Raw genomic sequence first — 19,259 nt, 5'->3', positions numbered from 1 at the left:
TCTAGGGGAAACTCTGGCCATTTTTATTCAACCGACCAAAAAGTTATTTAGATTTGTAATGCTGCGTTTACATTCGAACGTTAGTGAATTCGAACGATAATTGTACGTGTAAACGCAGTGAACGATCGAATGATGAACGAGAAATCGTTCATTTTGATCTTACAACGTGTTCTAAAATCGTCGTTCGTCGTTCGCAAAAAATTTGCAGATCGTTCCGTGTAAACAGTTGTTCACCGATTTGTGCAAGATAGGCTTAAGCGATCACAAAACGATCGCAAAACGAATTTTCTGTACGATATATCGTTCCGTCTAAACGCTGATCGTTCTAAAAAAAAAAATCGTTACTTCGAAATCGTTAATCGTACGATCGGGCGAATTATTGTTCCGTCTGACACAGAGCTCTCTGCTGCCACCTCTGTCCATGTCAGGAAGAGCAGAAGGCATTTTCTTTGGGGACAGTTCCTGGTCAGAGAATGCAGCAGAGACCACTGTGTCAGACTGGAAACAATAACCACTTCCTGCAGGACATACAGCAGCTGATAAGTACTGAAAGACTGGAGATTTTACAAATCCATAAAACTTTCTAGTACCAGTTGATTTGAAAAAAACAACAACAAAAAAACGTATATTCTCTTCATTAGAAATCATTTAGCTTTCTAAATATGCATGCATTTATATTGAAAATTATAGTTGATTGCACTTCTATACGCATACAGCAGAGTGTACCAGCTAATATTGTGGACCTAGACAAATATTGAATAATTAATTTATTGCAATGTGTAGCAACATAGATTTATGAGCAGAGCTGTGTCTATGGCTAAAGGCCCTATTATATGGGGAGGTATCTACTTGTTGGCTGATCGCTGTCTTCCAACATTTTAAAAGATAACCTACCGCCAACTGCACATCTCTACATATAATAAGAGATGCTTGGCTTAGAGGTTTTATGCAGCCTTGGCCACTTGATTATCAGGCCGTGTAATAGGCACGATAAATGGGCTCCTATATGGCAAAAGGGTGTTCATTTACCTAGCAGGTTGGGCCTTTTAATATGGCCTTTAACTTCAGTCCAGGACACGCCCCCATCTTTTCATTGGTTTAGACTGCTGCTCTCTCCTCCTCCTGCAGCTCTGCCTGCTCTGATTGGCTGCTGTGTATGACACAAGTCTATCACAGGCTCACCATGAAGCCAGAGCATAAAGAGCAGATAACTATTCTAGTAAAAGTACAGATTACTACAGCATCAGGCATAAAGAGATTGTAAGGTAACTGCTACCCAGAGACTGAGCAGAATGAATCATAGAAGAAAACAGTGTGAAGCTATTCACATCAAAAGTCATAAAGGGATGCTGACATATATCACAGCCTACTGTCATTTCATTTAATGGCCTGAACTTTGTAAACTATTGACTATGTTCTGGCCATTTTTAATTGATTGTATAGTTATATAGTGGGATTCGAAAGCTCAGCAAGCCATGCTTTTCAGTCCCAATACATAAATTTATAAGTATGGGAAATGGCCAGAACGTAGTTATTAGTTGAATGTTTCAACATGTATTTTACCTTAGCAGAATACACTTTTAGGCTGTGTTCACACTACGTATATTTCAGTCAGTATATTTCAGTCAGTATTGCAACCAAAACCAGGAGTGGATTAAAAACACAGAAAGGATCTGTTCACACAATGTTGAAATTGAGTGGATGGCCGCCATATAATGGCAAATATTTTCTGTTATTTTAGAACAACGGCTGTTGTATTGAAATAATGGCAGTTATTTACTGTTATATGGCGGCCATCCACTCAATTTCACCATTGTGTGAACAGATCCTTTCTATGTTTTTAATCCACTTCTGGTTTTAGTTGCAATACTCACTGAAATATACTGACTGAAATATACGTAGTGTGAACGCAGCCTTAGGGTACGTTCACACTTACAGGATCCGCAGTGGATCTGCAGCGGATCCGCAGCAGATTTTATTTAAATAACTGAACACAGCATCAAATCTGCACCATCAAATCTGCTGAGGATCCTGTAGGTGTGAACGCACCCTTAGGCTATGTTCACACACTGTAAAAGACCGGCCATTCTGTGACCCGGCCGGGTCACGGAATGGCCCGGTCTCTGAAAAGATCATCCGTGCTGGTACTGCAGTACGTTAAGGATGATCTTTAGGGCCACAGAGTTCTGATGTGGGCGCATCTGTACCGCTCGCTCCATAGTGTGCACTGACAGGGTTTTCTGCGGCTGCTATTCACTGAATAGTGGCCGCAGAAAACTGACATGTCAGTTTTCTACGGCGCCGCGAAAGATCCCAGACAGAGCGTATACTATGTGTATACGCTCCGGACGGGATTCTATAGAGGCTAGGCAACGTATATTTTCGTATTAATCACGGCTGTAGTTGTAATTGGCAACAACGGCCGTACTTTAACGAAAATATACATTGTGTGAACATGGCCTTAAAGTGAATGGGGGCCTCTGCTGTCAGCATCCCTTTTTTAAAGGACACCAGTAAATAAGGGTAAAATATGACATAAACAGCCCTTTTGATTAAGGTACTAGCTGAATAAGATCATTTATTGCGTCATTAAAGGACATATATACAAGTCTCTTAGAACTAGGATTTGTCACCATTTTTTTTAACTTGTAAATATATTTCCTAGATCTTAGAGTAATAGATTAAAGATCTATATTGAATGTCAGGTTCTCTTGAAGTACTGTACGATGCATTTAGTGGGTGTCATGTACTGTAGGATATTCTACTAAACAATATGGTTATTTACAGTCCCTAGCCTCTCCATTCACATTAGCGCCTGTAACCTTTACCAATCTGAAGTAGAAATCTTTCATCCTATAGCACACAGTGTTGGATTTTCATGTTCACGTCCTTCCTAGACATGCAGACCTTGTGTGAAATGAGTAGTGGCAGACATGAAACGTGAGCTGTGAAGCTTAATATCATATGAAGAGCTGCTGCGAGAGGCTGCACTATATGAGCCGCTGATGGAGAAAGCAGCATAAACTGCAGAGCAGAATTCACACCTTCGCCCTGTAACTATATTCCACCACCTATTAACCATTTAGCTCCAAAGTTCAAAATACCCTAGAATTTTAGTAAGGGATAAAAGAGTTGTTCATTTTGTCTAAAGTCTATTCTAGCCTCCCATATCTAAGTTATTATTTACCAAGGAATTCTGGTACAACCACTAATGATAGCTTTTAGGAGACCTGCCCTAAATGCAGAGGAATATACATATTCATGTTTGGGAAATCCCTGATAGCTTCATCCTGCTGCTCTGCCTGTGTAAGTATACCAAGAGCTTTAGGACCAGTATAGGCCTTTTGTAGATATCAGTGATCCTGGACCTGAGGCTACAGTATATTGGTCTTACTATAATAACTCTTGAGCTCTTGTGCCTTAAGAATTTTATAAACAAGTACCTGTGTATTTTATTATCATTTTACTCAGGATAAATCATAGATATATCTTTAGAAACATAGAAGATTGTCGGCGCGGGTCCATCTAATCTGTCCTTTTAGTATTTCCCTTCTTATTATCTTAGGATAGATATATGTTTATCCCAGGCAAGTTTACATTCTGTTATTGTGGATTTACCAACCACATCTGCTGAAAGTTTGTTCTAAGCATCTACTACTCCTTCAGTAAAGTAATATTTTCTCACATTGCTTCTGATCTTTCCCCCAGCTAACCTCTCACTGTGTCACTGTGTCCTCTTCTTCTTGAGTTTAGTTTTTTGGTGAGGTCTCCAGAACTGGACACAGTATTCCAGATGTGTCACTAAGATCACAATCTCCCTCTTCCTACTGGTTATTCAGCCCTGGGCTATACAGCCCAGCATACCATTATATATACATCCCTGCATGCAATTTACTTTTCCCACCACCTATAGTTTGTTGCTCCATGCCATTCTATCTATCTATCTATCTATCTATCTATCTATCTATCTATCTATCTATCTATCTATCTATCTATCTATCTATCTATCTATCCAAAGCATTGCCTGCTTTATGGATTGAATAAACCACTTTAACATTTCTTCACCGAAATCTGGAGTGCTGCAGTATTTTGCTTTGGATATATACATACCGGCTGATCTCCGGTTTACAGCTGGCACCCGTGCATTTACAAAGAGTGCTGCGTTATTTGCTACCTTGTATCTATCTATCTATTTATTTCTTCTTACTGATGTCTACTATAAAATTGTATACAAAGAGGATAGTTTAGAAGGTAAATTATTAGCCTTATATCCCATGCACACAGCCATATTACAGCTTCATTTCATACAGAGCAATAACAGTGAATCCATAGGAGTGTATAGGGTCTTAATGTATATTTAGAATTTTACACAGTTTTTTTCCGTTTGATTCTGCACGGATCTAACACAAACGTTGGATATTATGAAGCCATTTACCCCCAGACATATGACTTCCAATGGACCATGTAATATGTAGTACACATAGTGCAGGAGGCCTGAGGCCAATAGCCCATTTTGAATATTACAGTAGATATTCCCTGTTGTTTCCCCCCCCCCCCCCCGAAAAATTTTAATATGATTTGTTAAAAAATATCTTGCCTATTTTGCACTTTTTTGAGGACTTGCTGTTCCTCACAGTTTGGCATTGAGTTCTATGCGACAATTGCGTCTCTCAACAGCGGTTTTCCTATCCGTTTTTATTAGTTAGCTGTTTTTTTTGGGATCACTTTAATCAGGTATTAGATAGGAAGCTTCTTGCAGCAATCCAATTTAATCTTATCCTTTTTGTCAGGAATTAATAAACTGTTAAAACAGATGGCAGTAATGCAAAAAGGACTTCCGTGGAGATAAAAAGCAGACTTGCCCAGGCCGTCACTGTCAGACAGCACTGGGAAACCAGATGAGAATGAGCAAAGAAGGCAAAGTGGTAACAAAAAGACACAGATGTAATCTATACATGTACTGCCAAACATATACTTATTATGTAAGAAGATGAGTTAATGAATGGGATAATGAAGAAAATCTACATAATGGTAATATAAATTAACTGTAAATTATATACTAGCTACGTAGAGATATAGAAATATGTTTCATAACATTTTTCAATTGTACTATTTAAAACACTAGGTAAACAGATATTTACTTAAATGCATTCTTTATTCTGTATTTTAGATAGGTAAATAGATAGATACATATGAGATAGATGAATGGATAATACATAGACGATAGATAGAAATATATTCAGCTACACTTTTCTTAGCGGTGTTCTCCAGGCTTAGTGCGCCTTTTACTATATATATTATACAATATAGATATCTAAGGATGAAAGCTGCAACCAGATGCACTCACTGTATTCATAATGTATCTATCTATCTATCTATCTATCTATCTATCTATCTATCTATCTATCTATCTGTTGTGCTTTATCCCTCATAATCACGTCTGCATTTGTAATCATTTCTGTTCAACATTCTGTGAACGTTTCATATTTTATCTTTTATTCCACGGTTGATTGTTTTATTGCTTATTACCATTTACTTGCAGCTTTCAGTGACTGTAGACTGTTGTGTTCAGATAATTTGTTGAGTATAAAAAGGATGTTTTTTCCATAAACCAAACAGAGAGAACACGGATCTTATTTCTCGACGACAGTGGACACTTAATATTCCTATTGTACTGGGAGGATCCATTGTTATGCGCATTTACAATGATTTCTTATCCTGTTTGGTTTGCGTTCTTCCCGTTTAGCAGTTTTACAGATACATTTACATTTCATAGTTTAATAGACGTCTGTAGGAGGTAATAAGATGTTATAGTTAACTATACTGTCTAGAAGGCAATAATCATTACAGTAATATAGTTATAAAGCCATAGACACATTCATATAATTATTGTCCAGGGATCCACAATTCTTATGTTTCCAATCCCAGCCTGCACCATGTATTAGAAAGGTAAAATGAACAGTTCAATAGCAATCAATAAAGTGCTAAACCCATAGATACTATTATAGCAAACAGGGAATATCAATAAAGCTAGATTCACACGTGGCAGAAATTTCTATGACTGAAAAACACTTCCATTCATCCAAATGTGTTTGTTTTGGTGGCAAGCACGTGGATTTCTACAAGACCCATTCAGATGAATGGGACAATTGGAGAAATTTCTGCAACAAATCTGCCGCGTGTAACTATACCCTAAGGCTATTCTATTGATGAAGACTAAAACTGTGTGAAAGCTAAAGGACTGAAATGCTTCTCTCTTCTGGTTCAATCTAGTTATAATAGGAAGAAGTATTTCCTGTAACCCTGGGTTCAGGTCATTTTGACAGAGGCTTTTTTTTAGTATTTTTAAAACCGCAGCAGCCAGATGTCACTTTATAAGAATGTAACTTTTCATTCTCATGTATTTTGCAACTTTTGCTGTATTTTTTTTGTATGTGTTTGCTGTATTTGTTTCATTGCTGCGTTTGTTATACAGCATGTTTAGGGCATGATATTTAAATTACTCTTAGTCATTTTGGAGCGGTATTCAGGGGAGAAAACCAAGATAATGAATGTAAAAAGACTTTACATACCGGACTAAAAACTCCATCGTAGGAACAATTCTCATAACTCTATAAGGCTATGTTCTTACAAAGTCTTTTTAGGCCAAATAACGGCAGTTTTTAAAAAAATAAAAAAAATAACAGCCATTATTTAATAATGATGGCCATAAATAACAATCATTATTAATGGCCATCTTTAGAAAAAAATTATGAAGTTTGTCTGAAAACGATGGTGAGTGAACATAGCATAAGTAAAGAACGCCTTTGATACCCTAATAAATGAAGGCAAATGGAGCTTATGTGCTCGTTTTATACATAGAACTTATATGAGGTTTGGATACAAAAATCGCCCTGTGCACATGAGCACAATGGTGTCTTTTATTAACATATAGGCAATATCAGTCGATAGGGTAATGGACATATTCCTATGTTTAAATGTTCATATTCAGATTGTGAAACCGATCTCCCTCAGAACAAAGCAATACGATGCACAATTCGATTCTTTGCACTATACAGGTTCTATTAACTCTCTAAGGTTTTGGACACTATTGTACTACGACAGCAGTTTTATTCCCCCTTGAAACTGCTTTTTTGTGCTATATATATATATATATATATATATATATATATATATATATATATATATAAATTTTATTTTTTACTGCAGTTTGTTTTCTAATTATTTGTATTTTCAAAACTTGTGTTTTTTTAAGACTACCAAAACATACCCAAACTAAGAAAAACCAGCACAAAAAAAGAGAGTTCATGCAGGAAGCCCAGGGGGTTTCACAGTGTTTGTTTTTATTTTAATTTTTTACAGTTTTTGTTGCTGTTCTTCATTTATTTATTTGAGTCAAAGCCAGTGGTAGATTCATGGAGAACTCCGGATGATGTATACTTAAAGGACTTAGGCCCAGTTCACGTCATGCTTTTGCATCTTGTTGTAATGTACTGTTTTTCTTTCAAGATTAGAGAGAATGGTACTTTTCCAGTAGATGATGCCCATCCTGTGGCATTCTGTTGATATCAACTTCTGTGTATGGATAGGTTCACACTGTGTGTTTGCTGTCCATTCAACATATCCATTTTATGGGTGAAAAAAACTAAACTGATGGAAAAAAATGGATGCAGTTGTATGCCACCTTTTAGGATCTGTTTTCCATTGACTTACATTATAAAAAAAAGGGCCAAAACAGATCCATTTTTTTTCTTTTTTTAAAACGTGACAGTGACCACGTTTTTCAAGTTAAAAATAAACATTTAAAAACAAATTTGTTACATGGATCATTGTATCATTTTTTAGGCCTGTTGCATTCTGTTGTAATGGTAGATTAAAAACAATAATATGAAACAAGGAATAAAGGAACCAACTCAGCGGCTGCCAATATCACCTGTGAAACCTCGACTTTAGCAGATACAATAGCCTCTGTTGGTAAGTAGAGCAAATATCCAGCACTTTTTATCCGGACAGAGTCTAAAAAAAAATCCATCTTTATGGAGACATCATAAAATGTAGATACAGAAACACAATTAGTTTTTATACTTACATTTTTAGGCTAGGTTCACACTCTGTATCTGTGCGGCTGTATTGCAGGCGGTAAATCATCGGCCGGATTTTTCCGGTTCATGCGTACGCTGGAAAGTATACGATATACGGCTGCACAGTGCACACTATGTATGAATCTACGGCCCGATCGTAAACGGACCCGTAAGAAATGAACAAGACCATTGTTTGCGGCTGGAAATGCGGCCGTGGATTGACAGGCGGTCCGTACGGAGTACTTCAAAAATAGCCGTCAATGATGCCGAATGCCGATGCCTCTAATAGTTAATATATTAAATTAATAAACACATTTTCTTTGTAATAAAGTCCCTTTCGTTGTTCAATAATTTAATTCTAAAGAATCCATCATTGTGCAATTAAATATACAGTTAAAATAAATATATATAAATAAATGTATATTTATATATATATTTATTTTTTGACAGTATATTTAATTGCACAATGATGGATTCGTTTAAATTAAATTATTGAACAACGAAACTGATTTTATTTCGACGAAAATGTGTTTTATTAATTAAATATTAATTAGTACAGGAAGCTCCAGTAAGCCGTTAATTCATATTGCCGGCAATAGAGCATTCTGTACTAATCATCACTTTACTTTAATTAAAACAGCAAATGTTTCTTCTAATTATATTATCACAATAGCATTATTAGAAGAAACATTTAGAATTAGATGTGCGCTCAGCTGATTGGCTGATCGGCTGAGCGCACATATAATTAGCGGGTCCGCAGCACAGTGACTTCATTGTGCTGCGGACCAGCGAAGAGGAAACATCGGGGTGAGTATAGAGCTCTCCCCACCCCCTCCCCTGCACTGCACCCCTCCCAGCAAGGAAGGGGGGTCACTTAACCCCTTCCTTGCTGGGATGGGTGCAGTCTGACATCAGTCTGGCCACTAAGGGGTTAAGGGGGATGCAATACATCCTCCCTTAAGCCCTTGGGGGCCAGACTGTAAGCAGCGATCTGTAAAGATGCTGCATACTGTAAGGTGCACAACACCACTCACAATGATGGGTGTTGTGCTCCTTTTTGTGTGTTTCTCCCTTTTTGTTTTTCAGATATCGGTATCCTGTGGATTATGTCGGATTCCGTGGACTACGTCGATGACCAGCGGTTGTTTGTTGTTTTTATTTAATAAAATGGTCAATGAGGGGCGTGGGGGTGTTTTTATTTGAATAAAAACATTTTTTAACTTGTGTCTTGTCTTTATTTCTTTACTTTATAGACTTAGTAGTGGAAGCCGTCTAATAGACGGAATCTATTACTAAGTTGGGGCCTAGTGTTAGCCGGTATAAAATGGCTAACACTAACCCCCCAATATTACCCCAGTACCCAATGCCACCAGGGGTACTGGGAAGAGCCGGGTGCCAGTGGTCCTGGAGCGTCAAAATTGGTGCTCCTGGACCGGGCAGCAGCAGGCTGGTAAGATTTAGGCTGGGGAGGGCCTAAACCAATGGCTCTTCCCACCCTGGTGTTACCAGGCTGCTGTCGTCTGGTTTTTAACCCGGCTGGTTATAAAAATAGGGGGGACCCTATGCATTTTTTTTAAATTATTTATTTAAAAAAAAAAGCATAGGGTCCCCCCTATTTTTATAACCAGCCGGGTTAAAAACCAAACGACAGCAGCCTGGTAACACCAGGGTGGGAAGAGCCATTGGTTTAGGCCCTCCCCAGCCTAAATCTTACCAGCCTGCTGCCGCCCGGTCCAGGAGCGCCAATTTTGACGCTCCGGGACCACTGGCACCCGGCTCTTCCCAGTACCCCTGGTGGCATTGGGTACTGGGGTAATAATGGGGGGTTAGTGTTAGCCATTTTATACCGGCTAACACTAGGCCCCGACTTAGTAATGGATTCCGTCTATTAGACGGCTTCCACTACTAAGTCTATAAAGTAAAGAAATAAAGAAAAGATACAAGTTAAAAAATGTTTTTATTCAAATAAAAACACCCCTACACCCCTCATTGACCATTTTATTAAATAAAAACAACAAACAACCGCTGGTCATCGACGTAGTCCACGTAATCCGACATAATCCACAGGATACCGATATCTGAAAAACAAAAAGGGAGAAACACACAAAAAGGAGCACAACACCCATCATTGTGAGCGGTGTTGTGCACCTTACAGTATGCAGTATCTTTACAGATCGCTGCTTACAGTCTGGCCCCCAAGGGGTTAAGGGAGGATGTATTGCATCCCCCTTAACCCCTTGGGGGCCAGACTGATGTCAGACTGCACCCATCCCAGCAAGGAAGGGGTTAAGTGACCCCCCTTCCTTACTGGGATGGGTGCAGTGCTGGCGAGGGGGTGGGGAGAGCTCTATACTCACCCCGATGTGTCCTCTTCGCTGGTCCGCAGCACAATGAAGTCACTGTACTGCGGACCGGCTCTTTATATGTGCGCTCAGCCGATCAGCCAATCAGCTGAGCGCACATATAATTCTAAATGTTTCTTCTAATAATGCTATTGTGATAACATAATTAGAAGAAACATTTGATGTTTTCATTAAAGTAAAGTGATGATTAGTACAGAATGCTCTATTGCCGGCATATGAATTAACGGCTTATGGAGCTTCCTGTACTAATTAATATTTAATTAATAAAACACAATTTCGTTGTAATAAAATCAGTTTCGTTGTTCAATAATTTAATTTAATTTTAATTTAATTTAATTTAAACGAAGCCATTATTGTGCAATTAAATATACTGTCAAAAAATAAATATATATATAAATATACATTTATTTATATATATATTTATTTTAACAGTATATTTAATTGCAAAATGATGGATTCGTTTAAATTTAATTATTGAACAATGAAAGGGACTTTATTACAACAAAAATGTGTTTTATTAATTCAATATATTAACCATGAGAGGCATCGGCATCGGCATACTGCAGAGGATCGCAAACCCCGGTAATAGCAATTCATGTAAACTGTGTTCCCTGCTTTCCCAGATGCATCCAGAGGTGTTTGCATCACTTTCTTAAGATTTTATTTGTTATTTTTAGTTGAACCAGATTTCCAAGTAAATGACCGTATGTTTTCAGCCGCATGTCTATTTTTTCCCACGGCCGTAGTTTCAGCCGCACATTTCCAGCCGCATAAAAAATACAGCCGCACACATACATAGTGTGAACATAGCCTTAAGATGTCTCAATAAAGATGGATGTTTTTAGAAGACTTTGCTGACTGTTGGATATTCAGTCTTTCGAAGTTAAAAAATATACCTTTCAATAGGATACAGAAATACATTGTGTACCAAGCCGTATACTTCTTCCAAGCCGTTTAAAAGACTGCATCATAAACTGCAATGTCTTTATCTTTCTTTTTATTAATAATAATAATAATAATAATAATAATAATAAGAAGAAGAAGAACAAAAATTTCCCTTTAGTACTTAACATAAATGTATTAGGCTGCCGTGACACGTGGCAGCTTTTTTGGGGGAAAACTGCCACGGCAGTTTTTGAGCCAAAGCCAGGAATGGATCCAGCAGAATGCAGAAGTATAAGTCCTTCCTTTATAGTTACTATTCCCTTTGAACCCACTCTTCATTTTGCTCAATAAGTGGCAGTGGCAATTAAAAAAAACAAAAACAAACAAACTGCCATGCGTGGCAGAAGCCTTAGGCTATGTTCATACTACGTTTGTAAGAATGGATGCTGATTTCATTGCAATCAGCGTCTGTTCCCTTCTGCAGTAACGGGCGTTAAAATGCCTGTTATTTCCGGATGCTCCCTGCCAAACAACGTCCAGAAATAATAGCTGTTGACACAATGTAAAGTATGGCCGGCGGCCATACTTTACATTGTAGTCAATGGTTATTTGAATTGTGGGCACACCCGATGATGCCGGCAATTCAGTTGTAAAAAGATAATGTTCATGTAGCCGATAGATGATACGGTATCGGATGCAGGAACATGCCGCCCGGCATTCGGCAGTTTAACACTGTCCGTTGCATGCGTCTGTTGCTATGCAACGGATGTTGTTATACATGGTGTGAACATAGCCTTACAGCCACATTTTTCCATTCATATTACAGACTTGGTTTGACTATCATTCTGATGACCCACAGGACAGCCGGGACGTGTGGCAGCAATGTGGATGCAAAAAAACAGCGGTATTGCACTTATTGTGAAACTGTCCTAACTATTCATGTATGAGGCTTTACACTTTTGTTTTATTTCGGATCCACTGCTGGGTTTAGCTAATAAAAAAAACGGTATAAAAAACTTCATATGTGAACCTAGCTGCAGCTCAAGTAAAAGCAGCAGGCTACGGACTCAAGCAGACATCATTTTTAAGGTTGATTTGTTCATAATTAAAGAGCAGAGCAAATCTTGAGCATGTTCTGGTTTGTCTGGTTTGATTACCAGTGACTGAAGAAGTTGAAGAAGTTGGATGCAATCCTAGGGAGTCCTGGAAAACATGAAAACAGCCATAAGCCATAGACTGTATCCATGTTTTCCAGGCAGCCTTAGGGCTGCAACCAACTTCTCAAATGCCATACACCTGGGTTCGGACGAACTGAGTGTGCTCGAGGTTTGCTTATCTCTTTTCATAACCTGAAAAGGTAAGCTTACTCATATACAAAGAAAAAATATAAAATATTACATTTGCCCTGAGACTAAAGTACATAAAGTACTGCTACGCAAGAAATTCTATATTCAATCAAGAAGCCCATCTGTTTAATTAGTGGTTTATGGTCTTGGTGAATGTAATTCTGCCGCTGCTTGTCTTCTCCCCGTGCCTCCCTATCACGGTGATGGAACAGGCCTAGCTCTGATTAGATTAGCATGTGCTCTATAACTCCTGGGGGCCTTATGAGTTAAAATAGCAAATCGAGCAATTTCTCTCCCATTACGCTAACAAGAGTGGAACACTGATTTTTCTCCTTGTCAAGGTGGTATATGGCAAAAATCTATCTTCCTCACACGGAAGGGATAGATTGCAGGGTTTGAAAATTATTATTATTTTTTAATTATCTTAAAACGGCCACCAAAATGCCGGCTAATTGGCCATAATTTGTCCAGGCTGAGCCGCTCCCCGCAGCTCACTCGGAAATTTGTCATTACAAGACAGTAAGAAATCGTAACGTATTAATGTCATTGTTTTTGGGAAGGATTCATCCCTGCCTTTGTGCCGTCAGAAAAATGATAGGGCTTCCTCGTGGCCCAAGGCCTGTGTAGGACTGCAATGTATCAAGTGTGACCTGCCGGAAAACAAAACCAATTCATATGCTTCATAGAAGGATGAACGCAATCCCCCTACAGCAATATCATGGGGCCCAGGTGATAGCAGCGTGTACAATAAGCATAACATGTTACAAAGAAATCACGCTTCTCTCCGCCTCACACACCAGAGCTGAAGATTTTTTCATATTTCTCAGTCTGATTATATTTTAGTGGCGCTGTATTCAGCAGAGCTCAGCGTGTACTGTCAAGGGTATGAGAGGGAATGTTTTACATTTCAATGTTTTCCAGGGGTTTGAACGGAATCCGGAGAATTCAAAGGGTGGGTAATTAGAGTAATTTTCATGGCTGAATAATAGTGATGATGTCACGTTATAAAGGTGACATTTTACATAAGCCGGGTGTTTTACATAGTTTAGAATAACAAGGGGGGATTGTTAAGCTGTGGATGTAAGCAATGTTCATACTACTTATGTCTCTAATATGATACAATTTGAATTGTTGAGGTATGTTTGCATATGGCAGATTTGTTGCAGAAGTTTCTGTGACCGGAAAGACGATCCATATGTGTAAATAGGGCATGTGCAGGGATTTTTAGTACATCCTTGATGGTGGGGTTATAAACATTAACTAGTAAAATATTACTGTACTGAAAGAGTAGTAGATGCTTGGAACAAACTTCCAGCAGATGTGGTAGACAAATATATGATATGTACTACAATTAGAGATGAGCGAACCGGGTTCGAGTCGATCCGAACCCGAACGTTCGGTATTTGATTAGCGGGGGCTGCTGAACTAAAGCTCTAAGGTTGTCTGGAAAACATGGATACAACCAAAGACTATATCCATGATTTCCACATAGAATTAGGGCTTTATCCAAGTTCAGCAGCCACCGCTAATCAAATGCCGAAAGTTCGGGTTCGGATCGACTTGAGCATGCTCCAGGTTCGCTCATCTCTAATTACAATATATGAATGTAAACCTGCCTGGGATAAACATATATCTATCCTAAGATAATAAGAAGGGAAATACTAAAAGGGCAGACTAGAAGGACTGGGGGTCTTTTTCTTCCAACAATCTTCTATGTTTCTATGACCAGTTTGTCTGTACACATTTTTGACCAAACGACCCAGTTTACACAAAAATTTGCAACTTTTTCCAGACTGCCTCCATGGGGAAGGATGATAAAAGCCCTTCTTTAAAGGAGTAAAAAAAATCAATTAGTCTGTCTCCGTTTGAATTTCCCGCTGTTTGCAGGTCCCTGAAGCTCCAGTTGGTGTCTTTATTTTTTCTTCACTTCCTGGTTTGGGCTTCTCCACGATGCATTTTGTCTCCTGTGATGTCTAACTGACTCTGTGAAACTTTTAAATGGCTTACATCTTGCTCAGCCAATCAAAGCTGAGCAACCTGAGTCATCTGACAAAGGGAGGCTGGCCTAACAGGGCTTAGACCCGCCTCCCTCTTGATGATGTCATTGTCACAAAATGGCTGCCACATAACAGCCTGATGTCAACAGTCATTATGTAAGAATGAGTTTACTTCACTTCCTGGTGGGGGATTGAGGGGGGAAAAGATAGGGAAGGGGGGCAGATAGGTGATTGAAGCATATGACAAAGTTATATAGCTTTGTAATGTGTTTTAATTACTGGAAAAAAGCTTTTTGCTGGAGTACCCCTTTAAAGGGAATCTGTGACCTAGATTAAATTTTTTTCAGCCAGATACTGAAACATGTTTTCTTGTAATTTGTTTCCTGATTGTTAATTTGTATTTCATTTTTACACATTATTACAGGGGCAGCCATCTTGCCTGAGGTGCTTTCAACAGCATTTAGAGATATGTTTTACAGCTAGCTACATGGACATGGCACAATAGACTGCTGAGGTAGGAGAGATTTCTGGGCATGTTCTGTGACCTGTGCAGAGTTCATTGTGCAGGACTGGGAGTTGTAAACATCACAATCCTGTGTTATGTACTGGTGTCACCTTTTACTGTAATCCTGCCTGTGATGAATGTGAGACAACTGCTAAAAAATCTTCTCCACATAACAGAAAGTGTCATCCTATTTTTACCCTTAGCAGGCAGACTGAAAACTGCAAAATTTCAGGATTATTTTATAATATAGAAAATAAATAAAGAAATCAACATAAATTTACTAAAAAACCTGATTTAAACAATAGTTCATGTTCCGATCTCATTCTTTCTCATTGCAAGTCATGTGATTCTTCTGTCATGGGATGATATTAAAGAATGGGGGGAAAAAACACAACAAAAGTTTTACAAATAAGGCAACCCACATTTAGGTTATGTTCCCACTTTGAAGACATAGTATGGCGGCTGTCTCGTTATAATCACGGCCAAGAATGATGATCATGTTCTTTATTCGTGGCCGTGATTATAATGAGATGGTTGCCTTCCCCCACAATGTTTCCAAAGTGTGAACTAAGCCTTACACTTAAATTTTTTTTAAGCAGGGACAAATAAAATTATGATGGTCTACAGGAGAAAAACACCATAGCTAGAGCATGTTGCATTTTTGGAAAGGGAAAAATGGAACTAAGTACAAAGTACAAAGCATTCTAGACAGCATCTGGCCACAAAAATGGAAACTGAAAGACATATTATGAAAGAGCCCAGCAGCTCAGGTGTTTGCCCTATAATCGCACTAGTCAAATTATGTCTGGACAAGCCCAAGGGGAGAATAGTGATATTGGTCACCAGATGCAATTATTATTAATTATTGTTAATTATTATTTTTTTATGTCTTTCCTTACAGAATTTTTTAGTTATTTTTTTGTTTATTTGTTTAAAAATGAAGCAAATTTCTGAATTATACCTTATTAGAAAATGTCCTACCATTTAGCCAGTACTTATAAAAAAAATAGCCTTTCTGCCCTCTCAGTGTTACAGGTAACAGCAGGGTAGGAGTTCCCCAGCAGCTTGGGGGGGAGAGAAACCTGGGAGGAAGGTTCAGTAATAGAAATGACTGAAAATATGGGAGGGGTTTAGCGTGTGCTATGTGCAGGAGAAAGAGAGAAAGAGTCTGGACTCTGTACCAGTAAACAGTATCTGTCTACCTGCTAAAGATGATGTGTGCTGTTCCTGAAAGGTAAATTAAGGCTTCCAAAAAGCTGCACCAAAACTGAAACATGGCAGGAAGGGCTTGGGTCAGGTTGACGATGCAGTTTCTTTTTGCACCTTTTCAAGCTAAAACAATGAGTAGATACATTTTGATGCAGTTTTGAAAGCCCCGAAAAAAAAGAAAAAAACTGAAGAAGTTGATTATTTTCTGTAGATACAGTTTCTGAATTATTCCTGGAAACCGAACTGTATCAAAATGACGTGTAAAAAACTACTCTTAGGGTCATCAGTAGCATGTAAACATGATCTGTATGTGTGCATGACCCCATGTCATACAGATGGAAGCTCTACTACAGCACAGAGGAGACCGTGTTTTCACATACAATGTTGATGCAATTTTGCATGGTGTTCATTATTCAAAGAAAGAATTCTAAGAAATGTTATCAGATCAATTTCTATAGAAAACCACAACTCCAGTGCATCATGTCAAATGTCGTTGACATGCACTGTAGTTTTTCCCCATTAAAGTAGTGAAGAAAAATGACCATCAAAGACATCATGTCAAAACCTTCATCATCCTGTAATACTACAGCATCAAAAAAACGCAAAATGTGTCCAGAAATTAATCCTTTTGTATTTTTTTAAAGTGTACTTATAGTAAGTTCGAGTTCTTGTGGACACAAACGCCTGGTATTTAAAGAGGATGTACCACCAGGTACATCCTTTTTAATCTGAACCGACGCATCGAACAGCACCGTCACGGGGAAGCCGGTGCCGCGGTACGTTTTTCGGACCACGGCCCGATTCCCTTGCGCGGCGCCGTTCTATGCACTGGAACCGGCCGGTGCTCATGCACTGAAGGTAGGCCGGCCCGACCCCAGTGGGAGGGAGTTCCCTCCCCTCTATGATGTGGCTCCATTAGAATGAATGGAGCCGCGTCATAGAGGGGAGGGAATTCCCCTCCACTGGGAGCGGCTTGGCCGGCCTCCAGTGCTTGAGCACCGGCCGGTTCCAGTGCATAGAACGGCGCTGTGCACGGGAACCGGCTGCCCCGTGACTGCGCCGTTCGATCCGTCTGTTCAGATTAAAGAGGATGTATCTGGTTGTACATCCTCTTTAAGTCCTGGTGGCCAGAAAAGATGGTCTTAATCCATCTTCTCCAAGCTGCAGGATTCAAATGCTGATTGTTTGGGTTGGTGTGAAGCAGAACTTACTGTAAGTTCACTCATCTCTAATTGTGATATCCTATGTATACAGAGAAAAGAGTTTACGAAACACTGTTACTATAACATGTCTTCCTATACAAAGCTTTCATGGTAGAAGTTATCCATTTTCCGCCAATGCTGAATCTGGTGAATATTCTAGTTTTTCTGTTTTTTTTGTTTAACATACAACAGCATCTTACAATGCACACAATGACTTTTACATAAATAATCATTAGGTTTTTAGCTAAAACACTACAAATTCTCACAAAGCAAATTCTCAGCCTGTTACTGATATAAACTGTGAATACTGTAAAAATAGCTGATACATTCTGGTGTGGAACCAACAAGTCAAAAATATTACCATAGCTGCACAAATTATTCACACAAATACTTACTATGAGTTATATCCTTAGATGAGCGCAACCCAAGCATGCTCAAGTCCGATCATTTGGCGTTTGATTACCAGTGGCTGAAGAAGTTGGTTGCAGCCCTAGGGAGGCCAGGAAAACATGGTTATGGCCTATGGCTCTATCCATGCTTTCCAGGCAGCCATAGGGCTGCATCAACTTCTTCAATCACTGGTAATCAAAAGATCGGACACAAGCATGCTCAAGTTGTGATCATATATAATTCACATACATCATTTTTTCCACCCAATCGGTTGTTACCTGTGCTGGACACAACTGATAGAATTTCCTGAGGGTTTCCTATCAAATTTTGGTGCACGCTCTATAGTGGCTCTATATACTTATCGTAATTCACAGCAGAAATTGTTGACAGGTACAGCCACAATCTGCACCAGCTCATAGACAATGTATTTTTAGTTTGTGGTGCAGCTCACTCTAGCGGACTCTTGTTTAAGACTGATGCATAAAAACTGATCTCTGGACACAGAACAGGCCGCATAGAAACCTATGGAGTCAATTCTAGTAGCTTACATTTGATGTTTTAGTACTACACCATAGGGAAAATAGACTAAAGGCAAATATCAATGAGCCCTTATGTTGCAGGTTGTTTAGGATAGTCAAATGTTTGATGCTAGTCAGTATGAAATGATATTTATTTTGTTTATTTATGTACTCTGTTTTTCCAAACATTATCCCTACCCCGAAAATAAACCCTAGCTTGAGTTTGAAAGGTTTTTGGAGTAGGCTTAAAATATAAGCCCTATGCCAAAAATAAGCCCTAGATACAGTCAATGCCTCCAGCACTAGGATATGTCATATGATGTTATGGAGACAGGCACACCGCAGCTCTAATTTATCCTGAATATGTTCCCCGCAAAATCCATTCATCTGCTCCTGAGTCCCGTCTCCTGCCTCCTAAGTCTGTAGATTCGGGACAAGCCTAGGAAAAGAATCGTTCATCTCTACCTGGTATACTGTATGGGAAACTGTACATTTTTACCCCTAGACAACAGAAGTTCAAAAAAGAAAAAGCTACTCTGCGGAGTGAAAGAAAGGAATCCACCATAGATTGAGATTGTTGTAAATGGAAAAAAAAAGACCTACCCTGAAAATAAGCCCTAGCGCTTTTTTTCAGAAAAAAAACAAAAACAAAACCCTGTCTTATTTTTGGAGAAACACGGTAGCATCACATTCTGTAGTGCTGTAAGGAGCCTTTTATTACTCACGCCAGTCCTTCATTAGGGCTCAAAACATGGATGTGGAG

The 19,259-nt window shown here is 38.9% G+C and overlaps 1 long non-coding RNA gene across 3 annotated transcripts in view; it reads left to right on the top strand.

Moving 5' to 3' along the window:
• Positions 1-19,259, top strand: part of LOC138783838 (uncharacterized) — a 161,546-nt gene that overhangs the window by 50,412 nt on the left and 91,875 nt on the right. For all 3 annotated transcript variants that reach the window (XR_011361762.1, XR_011361763.1, XR_011361764.1), the window contains one exon: positions 15,097-15,186. This is a non-coding gene — a long non-coding RNA (uncharacterized lncRNA). The remainder of the gene's footprint in view (positions 1-15,096; positions 15,187-19,259) is intronic.

Source organism: Dendropsophus ebraccatus, chromosome 2 (assembly GCF_027789765.1).
Source record: "Dendropsophus ebraccatus isolate aDenEbr1 chromosome 2, aDenEbr1.pat, whole genome shotgun sequence".
Classification (NCBI taxonomy): Eukaryota; Metazoa; Chordata; class Amphibia; order Anura; family Hylidae; genus Dendropsophus; species Dendropsophus ebraccatus.
Note: the sequence above shows the minus strand (reverse complement) of the source record. Positions and strands in the feature narration are given on the sequence as shown.